The sequence below is a fragment of the Canis lupus genome, chromosome 7, assembly GCF_003254725.2.
Source record: "Canis lupus dingo isolate Sandy chromosome 7, ASM325472v2, whole genome shotgun sequence".
Classification (NCBI taxonomy): Eukaryota; Metazoa; Chordata; class Mammalia; order Carnivora; family Canidae; genus Canis; species Canis lupus.
Window position 1 is genome coordinate 67,666,557 of NC_064249.1, and position 14,976 is coordinate 67,681,532.

At 35.7% G+C, this 14,976-nt stretch overlaps 1 long non-coding RNA gene across 2 annotated transcripts in view; it reads right to left on the reverse strand.

Moving 5' to 3' along the window:
- Window positions 1-14,976, reverse strand: part of LOC112647999 (uncharacterized) — a 58,656-nt gene that overhangs the window by 28,345 nt on the left and 15,335 nt on the right. The window contains exons 2-4 of one of the 2 annotated variants that reach the window (XR_003128648.2): window positions 9,716-9,817; window positions 6,143-6,270; window positions 2,320-3,595 (exon numbers count right to left, since the gene is read on the reverse strand). This is a non-coding gene — a long non-coding RNA (uncharacterized LOC112647999). Of the gene's footprint in view, window positions 1-2,319; window positions 3,596-6,142; window positions 6,271-9,715; window positions 9,818-14,976 lie in introns of those variants that run through there. The other variant, XR_007412132.1, reaches the window with a different exon arrangement.

The following is a 14,976-nucleotide window of genomic DNA, read 5'->3' on the forward strand; positions in this document are numbered from 1 at the left end:
GTGAGAAATAAATATCTGTTGTTAAGCCACCCAGTCTATGGTATTTTGTTATAGCAGCCTGAATAAGATGATATACATGTCTTATTGCACATACTTTGCAATATAAATATGCCATATATTAAGTATAGGTTGAATAAATAAGTGAACTTTTATATTCACCTCACCTTCATGGCATTCTCTTATCCTCATTCATTCATTCATATCAAATCTAAATTCTGAAAAGTAAAGCAAGACTTATTTTGCTCTGCCCCACTGCTCTTTTGGACTGTTCTTTGCAACTGGGTACCTGCTTTCGAAAACTCAGACTCCACATCATTGCATTTTATTCTTCATAGTCACAGTTTTGAATAGGAAAAAGTACTTCCCTTGGTATCCTGTTATTTTTCTTAGGCAGAAAAGAGTAACCTAGAATGAGTCTGTATTGATGACTGTGTGGGGAATTGGTTGGAGGGATAACTGAAACACTTACTAAGCTTAAGGTATCACTCCATGGGGACTTGATTGTGATGTATGGTATTGCCTACAGTTATAGTAGCATCAATTAGGATTTTGTTGGTGATTGTGGGAATTGCACACTGGTGCATACAACAAAGAGTATAGTAAAAACAACTTTACTGTAACACGGTGGAGCCCCCATAGCTTTTCCTTCGTACAGTTTTGTATTCCTTCTTCAGTGATGATTCCTCTTCCTTAATTTCCCCAAAATAGAAATAAAATGTGCTCCCCATCTCCCTCTCAGTTTAAGTTTTTATTTTTGGAGTCATTTTAAGGTGGAACTGATTTATGTTAGCAATAGTCAACCAGAATACTTCTGAGGGCCCCAAGAAGACTACTGTCACAAAGAGTCATGATATCCTCTAAAACACAGAAACAACTCACAATTCCAGTAGGTATTATCTTAGAAGTTAATATTTTAAAGAAAGCTAATATTTATTTATTTTAAAAATATTTTATTTATTCATTCATGAGAGACACAGAAACAGGCAGAGACATAGGCAGAGGGAGAAGCAGGCTCCCTGCAGGGAACCCGATGCAATACTCAATCCTAGGACCCCGGGATCATGACCTGAGCCAAAGGCAGATGCTCAACCACTGAGCCACCCATGTGCCCAGAACACTAATATTTAAAGAAAACTTTTAATTTTTGTTTCTACAAGATTTTATAAAATTACTAGACTTCACTAGCTCACATAAATTTTATATACTTATTTCTATTTTCAAACCCCAAAGTCCTAACTTGTTTTTGCTTTTGTTTCTTGACCTCAGTTTCAAGGTAATTGATGCCTCCAGAAAAAAATCGATTTATTATTTGTTGTTTTACTGGTAACGTTTTTTTTTACTCTGATTCAATTCTGTTTTTCCTTCTTAACCAACCATTTACCTAATCCCATGCTCCCCACCTCCCATTTCCTAGATCAAGGGTGAGAACTCCATCTGTGAAAATATGCTGTACAGGGTCCTTGTCCTTCTGTTTTAGCAGATAGTCTATGCCATTTAAAATACTGTAAAAAGCATGCAGTGGTGTTTTTTAATACATTGTAGCACTTGGGGAAATTTTACCCAAGTCCGTATCCTCACGAAACTCACAAATAGAACAAGAACAAGAGATTAGAGTCATAGAGGCAATAAAGAGTGCTTCTGAGTTACAGATTTGAAACATAAAAGGAATAGCTCAATATTAAAAAACACAATAGTATAACTCACCAAATTAGTAGATACAAAAAAAATCATAAGATTCTTTTTAAAATGGTTCTTTCATCTCTCTCTCTCTTTTAAAAGGTTTTATTTATTTACTTGACAGTAAAAGGGGGAGAGACAAGCAAGAGGAGAGACAGGCAGAGAGAGAGGGAGAAGCAGGCTCCCCAAGGAGCAGGGAGCCTGATGCAGGGCTGGATCCCAGGACCCTAAGATCATGACTTAAGCCAAAGGCAGAGAATGGACTGAGCTACCCAGGGACCCCACTATGATTATCTTTTTATAGCTGAAAAAGCATTTGATGTAATTCATCCTCCATTCTTGATAAGAAATTCTTGATACCATGCAATATATCAACATATCATTAACATAATAAAAATAGAATTATTGTTCCATATTTTAAGGACAGTGTCTAAAATATATAGAAATCATTTCTTTAGGAAATCATTCCCTCAGGAAAAGAGAAGGATGTTCATTAAGACACTGTTCTTTTTTTTTTAATTTATTTTTTATTGGTGTTAAATTTGCCAACATATAGAATAACACCCAGTGCTCATCCCATCAAGTGCCCCTCTCAGTGCCCGTCACCCAGTCACCCCCACCCCCCCACCCACCTCCCTTTCTACCACCCCTAGTTTGTTTCCCAGAGTTAGGAATCTCTCATGTTCTGTCTCCCTTTCTGATATTTCCCACTCATTTTTTCCTCCTTTCCCCTTTATTCCCTTTCACTATTTTTTATATTCCGCAAATGAATGAGACCATATGTTTGTCCTTCTCCGATCGACTTATTTCACTCAGCATAATACCCTCCAGTTCCATCCACGTCGAAGCAAATGGTGTCATTTGTCATTTTTAATGGCTGAGTAATATTCCATCATATACATAGACCACAGATTCTTTATCCATTCATCTTTCGATGGACACCGAGGCTCCTTCCACAGTTTGGCTATTATGGACATTGCTGCTATAAACATTGGGGTGCAGGTGTCCCGGCATTTCACTGCATCTGTATCTTTGGGGTAAATCCCCAGCAGTGCAATTGCTGGGTCATAGGGCAGTTCTATGTTTAACTCTTTGAGGAACCTCCACACAGTTTTCCAGAGTGGCTGCACCAGTTCACATTCCCACCAACAGTGCAAGAGGGTTCCCCTTTCTCCACATCCTCTCCAACATTTGTTGTTTCCTGTCTTGTTAATTTTCCCCATTCTCACTGGTGTGAGGTGGTATCTCATTGTGGGTTTGATTTGTATTTCCCTGATGGCAAGTGATGCAGGAGCATTTTCTTGTGTGCTTGTTGGCCATGTCTAGGTCTTCCTCTGAAATTTCTGTTCATGTCTTTTGCCCATTTCATGATTGGATTGTTTGTTTCTTTGCTGTTGAGTTTAATAAGTTCTTTATAGATCTTGGATACTAGCCCTTTATCTGATAGGTCATTTGCAAATATCTTCTCCCATTCTGTAGGTTGTCTTTTAGTTTTGTTGACTGTTTCTTTTGCTGTGCAGAAGCTTTTTATCTTGATGAAGTCCCAATAGTTCATTTTGCTTTTGTTTCTCTTGCCTTCATGGATGTATCTTGCAAGAAGTTGCTATGGCCAAGTTCGAAAAGGGTGTTTCCTGTGTTCTCCTCTAGGATTTTGATGGAATCTTGTCTCACATTCAGATCTTTCATCCATTTTGAGTTTATCTTTGTGTATGGTGCAAGAGAGTGGTCTAGTTTCATTCTTCTGCATGTGGATGTCCAATTTTCCCAGCACCATTTATTGAAGAGACTGTCTTTTTTCCAGTGAATAGTCTTTCATCCTTTGTCGAATATTAGTTGACCATAATGTTGAGGGTCCACTTCTGGATTCTCTATTCTGTTACATTGATCTATGAAGACACTGTTCTTTATTGAAGTCTGGCTAATGTAATAAAATTAGAGAAAGAGGGGTAAATTCCAAAAAAAGAAGACAAAGTAAATATTTGCAGGTAGTGTGGAATGTTGCATTAAAAACCCAAGTTGGAAAAAAAAAAAAAAAAAAAAACCCAAGTTGGGGGCAGCCCGGGTGGCTCAGTGGTTTAGTGCCGCCTTCAGCCCAGAGCCTGATCCTGGAGGCCTGGGATTGAGTCCCGCATCAGGCTTCCTGCAAGGAGCCTGCTTCTCCCTCTGCCTGTGTCTCTGCCTCTCTGTGTGTCTCTCATGAATAATTAATAAAATCTTAAAAAAAGAACAAACCCAAGTGGGTAAGGGGCGCCTGTGTGGCTCAATCTGTTAAGTGTGACTCTTGATTTCTGTTCAGGTCATGATTCTAGCTTCATGTGCTCAAACCCTGCATCAGGCTGCATGCTGGGCATGGAGCCTGCTTAAGAGTCTCTCTCTCCTTCTTTCTCTGCCCTACTCCCCTCCCCCAGCTCACTTACTCTGTCTCTCTCAAAAAAAAAAAAAAAGTAAGGAAAGATACAGGTGGGTCACTTGAAAATCTACTAGAACAATAAGAAAATTCAGTGGGTTGGCTGAATGAATCAAGAAAAAAGTAGTTGCAGGGCACCTGGGTGGCTGTTGGAGGCTCTGTTTTTAGCTCAGGTCATGAGCCTGGGGAACTGGGATCAAGCCCCACAACGGGCTCCATGCTCACAGGGAGCCTGCTTCTCTCTCTCCTCCTTACTCATGATCTCTCTTGCTATCACTCTTTCAAATAAATAAATACAATATTTAAAAATAAAAAATAAAAGGAAAAAGTAGTTGCTTTCCCACATAGAAGAGAAAACAGAATGGAAAAATACGTTTGAAGGGAAGCACCTATTAACCATACCACAAAGTGATTAAATATCTGGGAATAAACTTAATAAGTATAAAACATATAAATAAGTGAACATTTAGAATACCACTGAGATACTCAAGAAGAGTTAAATAAATAGAAAGACATTTTCTCTTAGATATGAAAACTCAATATTATTAAAATATTTATTCTCTCCCAGTAAATCTGTATGTTTAACATTCTCCTTGAAAACTATCCTTGGAGTATTTTAGAATAAACTACACAAGCTGTTTTTAATTTTCTTATGTTAAAATAAATACTAATTACTAGTAAACTTCTGAAAAAAAAGTTGTTGTTTTTTGAATGTACACACTGAGGGGATGTATAGTTTGTCCTATAGGATATTAAATATATTATAATAATATAGTTATTTAAAGGTTGGTTTTGGTTCTTGTATAAATAATGTTGAATAAAGCAAAATAAAATGTCCAGATGCAGGATCAATAAATTTGTGAATCTGGTGTGTGTTAAAGGTGGTTATTGAGATACCAGTTGAGAAAAGATGACTCATTCAAGGCACGATGCTGGGACAATTGCATAGCCATCTGGAAAAAAAATAGAATTGGCTCCTATCCTGAATTCATAAGAAGCAAAAATTTTAGTGTAAAAAGTTAGTCCATAAAAGTATTAGGATAAAATATAGAAAAAATTTAAAAAGTAATTTTTGCTGTAAAAAAGTATTTCTAAATGCCATATAAAATCCAGAAGCCATATAAAGAATGATTCATAAGTTTGACTAAAAATAAAAATAACATTTGCATGGCAAAAATAACTATTAAGAAAATAAAAATAACAAGAAATTTAGAAAAAAATTTGTAATGCCTATCATTGGCAAAAAGCTAATTATCTTAATTATAAAGACTTTATATTCATCAATAAGGAAGCAATAAATAATCCAACAAAAATAGGAGTAAAATCATAAATAGTCCACAGAAAGAAATAACAAGTGAAATTACAAGTATGAAAACATACTTAACTACTTCTGAAATAGGAGCCTAATATAAATTAAAACCATGGTATGTTAGGGGATAATGCTATTAGATTGTCAAAGGTGAAAAAATTTGATAATGCAAACTTGCATTTGTGTGTGCTATGGGCTAATAATTGAACTAAAAATACTTAGCATTTTTGAGTGCTTATGTTGTGGCAGGCACTATTCTAAGAGTGTTATATATATTCATTAACTAGTTCTTAAAATAATCCTGAAAAGCAAGTATGATTATCATTTCTTTTTTAGATGGTGAAATTGAAGTCTAGAAAGGAGCAATTTGCCTAATCACTAAGTAAGTAAGTGGCAGGGACGACCTGGGTGGCTCAGTGGTTGAGTGTCTGCCTTTGGCTCGGGGTGTGATCCTGGGGTCCTGGGATCGAGTCCCACATTGTTCTTCCCACATGGAGCCTGCTTCTCCCTCTACCTGTGTCTTGGCCTCTCTCCGTGTGTCTCTCATGAATAAATAAATAAAATCTTAAAAAAAAGTAGAAGTAGTGGCAGGAGTAGAAATTGAAACAAACAAGTCTGGCTAAAGATATGCAAGTAGGTATACTCAGCCATTGTTGTCCTCTAAATTATATATACTAAAAATTATACATACACGATTGCTTTAACCCTGGAATCTCATAGTGAGGGTTTTATCCTGAAGATTTACTTACAAATGTACAAAATGACGAATGTGCATAGATATTCACTGCAGCCTTGTCATGATAGCAGTAGTTTGGAAACAGAGGTTCATCAGTAGGAGCTGGTTATATATACTATGGAAAAGCTATGTATTGGAATCCTAGGCAGACAAAAGCAAAATGAGGAAGCTTTTCAGTTTCTTCATTTGTACGTATATACCATTTTGTAAGAAAAGTATATACTTCTAATGTGTGTGTGTGTGTGTGTGTGTGTGTGTGTGTCTATGATATAAGTCCTGTGGTAGGATGCACAGGAAATTGATATACTTAGGCATAGGAGGAAGTCTTACTTTTCATTGTATATCCTTTGATATTGTTTAAATATTATACACATTAATATGTTATTGTTCAAAAATGAAAAAGATTGTTTAAATTTTTACATGGTTTTGGGAAATGGCTTTACCAATATCCTGAAGCAGTCTATAGGGAGGAAGGGGGCATGCAACTCTTGCGGGGATAGCTGCCTCTGATGACAGCAGGTGTGATCAGAAAGAGTTGTGTTTCAGGATGATGTTGAGTCAGATCAAAGTTTGGCTTTGATCAAACCCAGTTTGATTGAAGGGCTTCCCATTTACTTACAGAAATATTTTGCACATCCTTACGAGAGACATTCAGGTGCTGTTGAGAATCACCCTCCATGTTTTCACTTTTTCCTGCTGCCAACTTACACACCAGATGCTTGAGCTATGTCTGTATGTCTGTATGCACTATGTCTGTATGTCTGTATGCACTATCATGCCTGGGCCTCTGGAGACACATTCTCCAAACATTGTACCTCTGCTCCATTTTGCACTCAGTCATTAGCTGGTTTGTTTTCATTGTCCAGTATCTTTGTTATCTTTTTCTCCAACATCATGGTTCCCAAGCACGGAACTTCAGAATTCCTAGAGATAATCTAAATCTAAGTGTCTATTTAAAAAATAAGCTATTAAAGGCTAAGAGGCGAAGAGATTTGCTTTTTTGGATCTCACTTGCCCAATGATTGTGGCTTCCTTTGTGTAGACCCAACTACTCTCAGATGCTTTTGATCTGTCTCCTTTCTGGATGGCTTCGCTCTTTTGGGTGTAACTGAAGGGCTCCCTATCTTCTGGACAGAAATTAAAAACATTTTATGGTAAAGACATACAGCAGATTGGATGAGATAATAGGATATACTTAATAATGATGCAAGTATGTTTATTCTCTTATTCAGTCTAAGTTGGGTTTTAGGCACTTTTCTGGTTCATATTTTTGTGTGTTGCTTCGAGTAATGAAGAATAAGTACTGGAGTTGTCCTGGAGACACAGCTTCCCTTTGTCACCTTACTATAAATGTCTCCATTGTTATTTTAGTATTTGTGATGCTGTAAGAATGGTGTTCTTGAGAAAAAGATGACACAGATTCTGGGCTTTAAAATAAGATAAAATAAAATAAAGTAAAATAAAAGCAAAATTAAACTATTGGGACTACATCAAAATAAAAAGCTTCTGCAAGACAAAGGAAACAATCAACAAAACTGAAAGGCAGCCTCAGAATGGGAGAAGATATTTGCAAATGACATAGTCATAAAGGGTTAGTATTCAGAATAAGTAAAGAACTTACAAAACTCAACACCCCAAAAATAAATAATCCAATTAAAAATGGACAGAAGACAGGAACAGATATTTCTCCAAAGAAGACATCCAGATGGCCAGTAGACACATAAGAAGATGCTCAACATCACTCATTATCAGGGAAATGCAAATCAAAAAGCTGTAATGAAGTATCACCTCACATCTGTCAGAATGGAACACAAGGAACAACAAGTGTTGGTGAGGATGTGGAGAAACAGGAACTCTTGTACACTCTTGTAGGAATGCTAACTGGTACAGCCACTGTGGCAAACAGTATGGAGGTTCTTCAAAAAGTCAAAAACAGAACTACCCTATGATGTAGCAATTGCACTGCTAGGTATTTACCCAAAGAATACAAAAACACTAATTAAAAGGATACATGAACCACTATGTTTATAGCAGTATTACTTACTTACAATAGCCAAAACACAGAAGCAGCCCAAATGTCCTTTGATGGATGAAAGGGTAAAGGTTATCTATCTATCTATCTATCTATCTATCTATCTATCTATCTATCATCTATCTATCTATCTATCTATCTATCTATCTATCTATCTATCCATCCAATGGAATATTACTCAGCCATAAAAATAATGAAATCTTGCCATTTGCAACAACATTGATTTAACTAGAGAGTAAAATGCTAAGCAAAATAAGTCAGAGAAAGACAAACACCATATAATTTCACTCATATGAGGAATTTAAGAAGCAAAACAAGCAAAGTAAGAGAGAGAGAGAGAGAGAGAGAGAAACTAAGAATTAGGCTCTTAACTGCAGAGAACAAACTGATGGTTACCAGAGGGGAGAGGATGGGTGGATGGATTAAATAGGTGATGGGGATTAAAGAGTGCATTTATCATGAGGGAAAAACAAAACCAAAAACAGCCATAGGATTGGAGCATTGGCATTGGTACATAAGTTGGAAAAGTGTTTGTTTTCAGGTCAATTAGGATATATTCTGTGCTTGCTTTTTGGTATTTAGGTCAACACCACACACTCATTGCATCTAAAAATTCATAGATGACTTATGAATCCATTAAAATTTTTAAACAGTCAACTCATTATTTTTAAGTTAACTGTAGAAGGTTGATCATGATTAATAGATAACTGAATTTTAAAAATTAATGAAAAAAGAACTGCATCTTGTTATTATAACACTGTAGTATGAATATTCGAGTGTAATTAATGATAAAAGTGATGTCTATAACATTAAAATGCATGGGCAAAATGTTATCATCATTAGTCCTGACAATCAAAGGCTCATTCTACAAATCATCACTGTGGCCTATTATATGCAAGGCACTGCTAAATGCTTCTTGGCTGCTGCACTCACTATCATTTTAAGCATCTATTTTATAACATAGTAAAATTAATTTTAGATGAATTAAAGGATGTAATTTTAAAAAGTCAATAAAGAAGAAAATATTGCTGAAAACAATACCTCCAAATAGGGAGCAGATTAAATCACAAAAATAAATAATTAATAATTTTAACCAAATTAAACTACTCTACTTCAAAGTAATCACCCTGAACCAAATTAAAAACTAGAGAAAATGGTAAAAACAAAATAATTAGAAAATATTTCATCAGAACTGTATATATAATAGTTCTAACTTGCTATATCAGCGATGCTGCAGTATATGCTATTTCTAAATCAAATTTAGTGAAAAAAATCCATGCCTAATAGTGATTACACTTTTAGAATCTAAGAAAAAAATTAGAGTAATCATTTAAAAATGAAATTATTTTTATGCATTCCTTAACATGAAACTTTTGAATGGATTCAGGATAAAGACTAAGGTCCTTATTTTGGCTTATGAAGCCCTACATGTCTACACCCATGCCCTCAGCTTAAAAAAACTCAAAACCTATTTAACCTTATTTCTGGTCATTGTTTCCTAGTACATTTTCTCCAGTAACATTAAGAAATCCAAATGTCTGTGTTCTCTCTTACCTACTTCATTGTCTTTGTTTCTGTATCTGAGAGGATGAGAGGGGTTGTTCATCGGGTGTTCATCTGGACCCGGACAGTTTATACTCTTCTCGTTGCTTTGGCCTGTAGGTACAAATCCCTGAATGCCCCAACATACTTAACTCTGTCCATACCTCTTTTTTTTAAAAAAATATTTATTTATTTATTCATGAGAGACACAGAGAGAGAAGCAGAGACATAGGCAGAGGAAGAAGCCCATGAGGAGCTTGATGCAGGACTTGATCCCAGGACCCCAGGATCATGACCTGAGCTGAAGGCAGATGCTCAAACACTGAGCCACCAAGGCGCCCCTGCACATATCTCTTTTAAAATTCCCTTCATGAAATTTTCTTCAAATTTTAGGTGAGATTGCCCTATCTTGTTAGCACCCTGGATAACACAGCATTCAATATTCAGAATTTAAAACTATCAATATTTTTCATATATTTTAAAATATTTTAAAGAAATCAACATTATTGAGATGTGATTTATATGCAATAAAATGCACCCACTTTGGTCATATGGTTTGATGAATTTTGGTAAATATATCACCTGTGTAACCACCAACACAATAAAAAATGTATGTCCATTGCTCCCCAAAAGTTTCTGGTGCGCTTTTTTTTTGGACTTTAATTAATTATTTTATTTGAGAGACCAGTGGATACAGGCAGAAGAAGAGGGGAAGAATCCCAAGCATAGAGCCCCCTGATGCAGGCTTGATCTCATGACACTGAGATCATGACCTGAGCCAAAACCAAGACTGACTGTGCCATCCAGGTGCTATCCTGTACCCTATCTTGGTCCAATCTCCCACCCTAGACCCCCCCAGGCAACCTCTAATCTGTTTCCTATAATGAGATTAGGTTTGTATTCTATAGTATCTAGGTGGAATCATAGTATGTGCTTATTTGTATCTGACTTCTTTTGCTCAGCGTAATGTTTTCAAGATTCATCCATGTTGCATTTATCAGGAAATTATTTTTTATTGGCAGGTAGTGTAAAGTTATATGGATGTATACTTTGTTTATCCTTTCTCCTGTTGATGACTGTTTGGATTGTTCCAAGTTTAGACTATTATAAATAAAGCAACTAGGAACATTCAAGTACAATTCTTCATGTGGACATAAGTTAAAAAATGCACTGAATACTAGAAGAAGGGTTTCTGGGATGTATGATGTTAGTCCAGTTTAAAAGAGCTGCCATATTTTCCTCCAAAGTGTACCAGTTTATATTCCGACTAGAGTTCTAGTTGCTCCATATCCTCACTTAGTACTTGTTATTTTCAGTCTTTTTAATTTCAGCCATTCTGATGGTTGGTGAAATTTCATTGTGGCTTTAATTTGCACCTCCTTGATGGCTAACAATTTTGAGCATCTCATCATGTATTTGTTTCCCATTGGAAAATGGCCTATTTATTTTTCCCATTAGAAAAATGACCTATTTATTTTCTTATTTCTGAAAAACTATATTCTGGATACAAGTCTTCTGTCAGATATATGCATTGCAAATACGTTTTCCAGTTTCCTTTATGTTTATATTTTCTTAGTAATGTTTTGCAAAGAGCTTTTAAAAATTTGATGAGGTCCAATTGAACAATATTTTGTTCTTTTATGGTTTGTGAATTTTGTGTCATAACACTTTTGCCCTAGAGTCATAAAGATTTTCTCTTATGTTTTCTTCTGGACAGTTCTTTTATTTTTTAAGAAAAATGATTCTATAGGTAATTTAAAAATTGCTTCTTCATCCTTTCCTACTTGTATTCCCATCCTTCATTCCAAAACTGATCACTATCATGAACTTCCATGTGCATATCTCGATCTGTGTTTAATAATTCTGCTAAGCAAGTTACACAAGCCTTGTTTTGTGAACTTATGAAAATGATATAGTTTCATTTTTTTAATAGATTTTACTTATTTATTCATGAGAGACAGAGAGAGAGGCAGAGACACAGGCAGAGGGAGAAGCAGGCTCCATGCAGGAAGCCCGACGTGGGACTCTATCTTGGTTCTCCAGCATCAGGCCCTGGGTTGAAGGCGGCGCTAAACTGCTGAGCCACAAAGTTGGCTGCCAAAGTTTCATTTCTACATGGGCATATCACTTACTTTTCTCTGTATAACAAATCATCCCCAAATGTAGTGGTTTAAATCAATAGCCATTTGTTTACCTTATGGTCTGTGAGTCCGTAATTTGGGCTGGGCTTAACTGAGCATTTCTTGGTCTACTCCCACATCTATGTTCTGCTCCCAAGTTGGCTGTGCATTGGTTGGACCAGAAGGACTCGTGGGTAATGCTTGCCTTTGTTTCACATTGTTTCTTAGCCTGCAGCAGCAAGGCTTATTCCCATGGTGGTAAAAGAGTTCTAAAATCCACAAGTGGGGACGCCTGCGTGGTTCAGCGGTTTGGCGCCTGCCTTTGGCCCAGGGCCTGGTCCTGGAGTCCCCGGATCAAGTCCTACATCAGGCTCCCTGCATAGAGCCTACTTCTTCCTCTGTGTTTCTGACTCTGTGTCTCATGAATAAATAAATAAAATCTTAAAAAAAATAAAATAAAATCCACAAGTGGATGGAATTGTTGAATCACTATATTATATACCTGAAACTAACATAACATTGTATGTTAACTATACTGGAATTAAAATTTTAAATATATTAAAAAAAATCCACAAGTGGGTCAGCACTAAGGTTGAAGTGGTTTATAAGTCTCCTCTTGGGTCATACTTTCAACTGGCAAATTGAACAAAGAAATTAACAAAGATGAGTCTAGAGTCTAAAGAGTGTCTCAAAGTTACTCAGCAAATGTATAGAATAAAGGGAAAATAATTTATGAACATTTGTACAACCTATCAAATTTTTAAAATAATTTTTTCATTCAATTTTCTCTTAAGACTTTTATCCATATTGATACAGGTATGATTTGTTTACTTTAACTACTTTGAAGTATGTATGGTATGACAACATTACAACTTATTAACTCACTTCCCTTTTGATGGGCATGTCTGTTATTGCCTTTAGTTTTGGTTTTTACCGTTTCCCCCATTGTTGTAATGAATATCCCCATATTGAACGCTTCTTACATATTTGTAAGAATTTTTCTAGAAGTAAAATGTTTAAATTTTTTTAGTAAGTATATTTTTAGGAAATATTGCTACATTTCTAATTTGTTTTTTGTGCATTATAGGCTGTTATGACCCTCTTATTAGTATATAAAAATTTGATATTCATATAGTAGCTATCTTTTGATTAATATTTGCTACTACATCTTTTCCCATCCTTTCATCTTAAATCTTAAACTGTTTTAGATATATTTTTTTGCAAAAAAGCATATGGCTGGATTAAAAAATGTTCACTGTTTTTAATAAAGTTTATTCTATTTATAAATATTGCAATTAATAATATGTTTGGACTAGTCTCTTTCAATTTTATGTAAGAGTGTCTTTATTTATCCCTCATTATTGGTTATTGTTTTACTGAATGTGATGTTTTGGTTGACAGTTTTCTCCCAGCAATTTGAATACTTCATTTTATTTTATTTTTGTAGTTTTTAATGTCACTGTTGTCAAACCGATTTTTCTATTTTTATCTGTAATTCCTCTAAGTATTGAATATAAGGGAGGGACTTAAATATCTGCTCATTTAACCTTTCAAACCAGTTTTATTTACTTTTTTGAAAAAGATCTATTTATTTGAGAGAGAGTGACAGCATGGGAATGGGGGAGGGGCAGAGAGAGAGAGAGAGAGAGAGAGAGAAACTTGAGCAGACTCCCCATTGAGTGCAGAGTCTATTGCAGGGCTCGATCTCGCAACCTGAGCTAAATTCAAGAGTTGGGCATTTAGCTGATTGAGCCACCCAGGCACCCCTATCTTATTTAGTCTTAATCAAAGACAAAGAAATAGTCTATATATCATCCATCTGTCTCTCTCTCTCTTTTTTTTAGAGTGTGAGCAAGAGAGAGGGAGAAGCAGGGGTGTGGAGAGAGAGAGAGAGAGAGAAAGAGAGAGAGAGAGAGAGAGAGAGAAACTCTTAAGTGGGTTCCACCCCCAATGCCTGATTCGTGGCTCCATCTCATGACCCTGAGATCATGACCTGAGCTGAAATCAGGAGTCAAATGCTTAACTGATTGAGCCAGCAAGGCACTCCTATCTTTCATCAACTATTTATTGAGACAGATAGAAATGGACACACACAGAATGTTTTGTTTAATTTTAGAAGAATGAGTAAAACCAAGTTTTAAACAATTCTTTAATTGTTCTCTGCTATGAAAATTTTATGTTTTACCTGTTTATGAAAAATGTTAAAGTAAAAAACCGAAGTATTGTTTAAACATAAACCATAGTTTTTACAAACACAGTGCTGATATCACACTGGAAGATTCTACAGAAATAGGTAAAGTGAGAGATAACTAGCCACTGTACTCATAACCTTTTCTATGCCTCATGAATACATTTAAGCTATCTTCCTGACCCCACTGCATGTAAGTGGGGTCATGTAACTGATTCTTGAAAACAGGATGTATGGGGAAATAATGTGCCCCTTCCAGACTGTCTCCCTCATCATGGTGATGATTCTCCACCTTCTCTTTCTTTGCTTCATTAGCCAGCTAGATGGAGACAATCCAGCAGATGACTTGTAGGTCTTAGGAGGAATGCAGAGTTCCTCAGTAGAAGGAACCTGGACTCTAATGCTACTTATCCTGAGCACCACAGTGGCAGAGTTTCGAAGCCTGATGAATTTCATACATCATAAAATCTTTCAAAATTTTAATGCAATTCATATATACATATATATTCACACACAAATACACATAAATACATATACATAAATAAATATAAATTTATATACATACACAAAAATAATTTAAGGCCATATTTTGTGTATCAAAAATATAATATTTTTTTCTAATGTCTAAGGAGATCCTGAAGCCTTTCATCTCCTCATTTCTTTAAAAATTAACTCAGATGAATTAAAATAGTTAGATGTGTTTTAAATATTTCTAGGTTCTGAAGAGTTTAAGAAGGCTATAAGTTAGATACACAGTATCAATCAAGGAATATAAGGATGAGAAACTTTCGCCCTCAGCCTAATTTTTTTTTTTTCAAGATTTTATCTATTTATTCATCAGAGACACACACAGAGAGAGAGGCAGAGACACAGGCAGAGGAAGCAGGCTCCATGCAGGGAGCCTGATGTAGGCCTTGATCCTGGGACTCTATCCCGTGACTCTAGGATCACACCCTGGGCGGAAG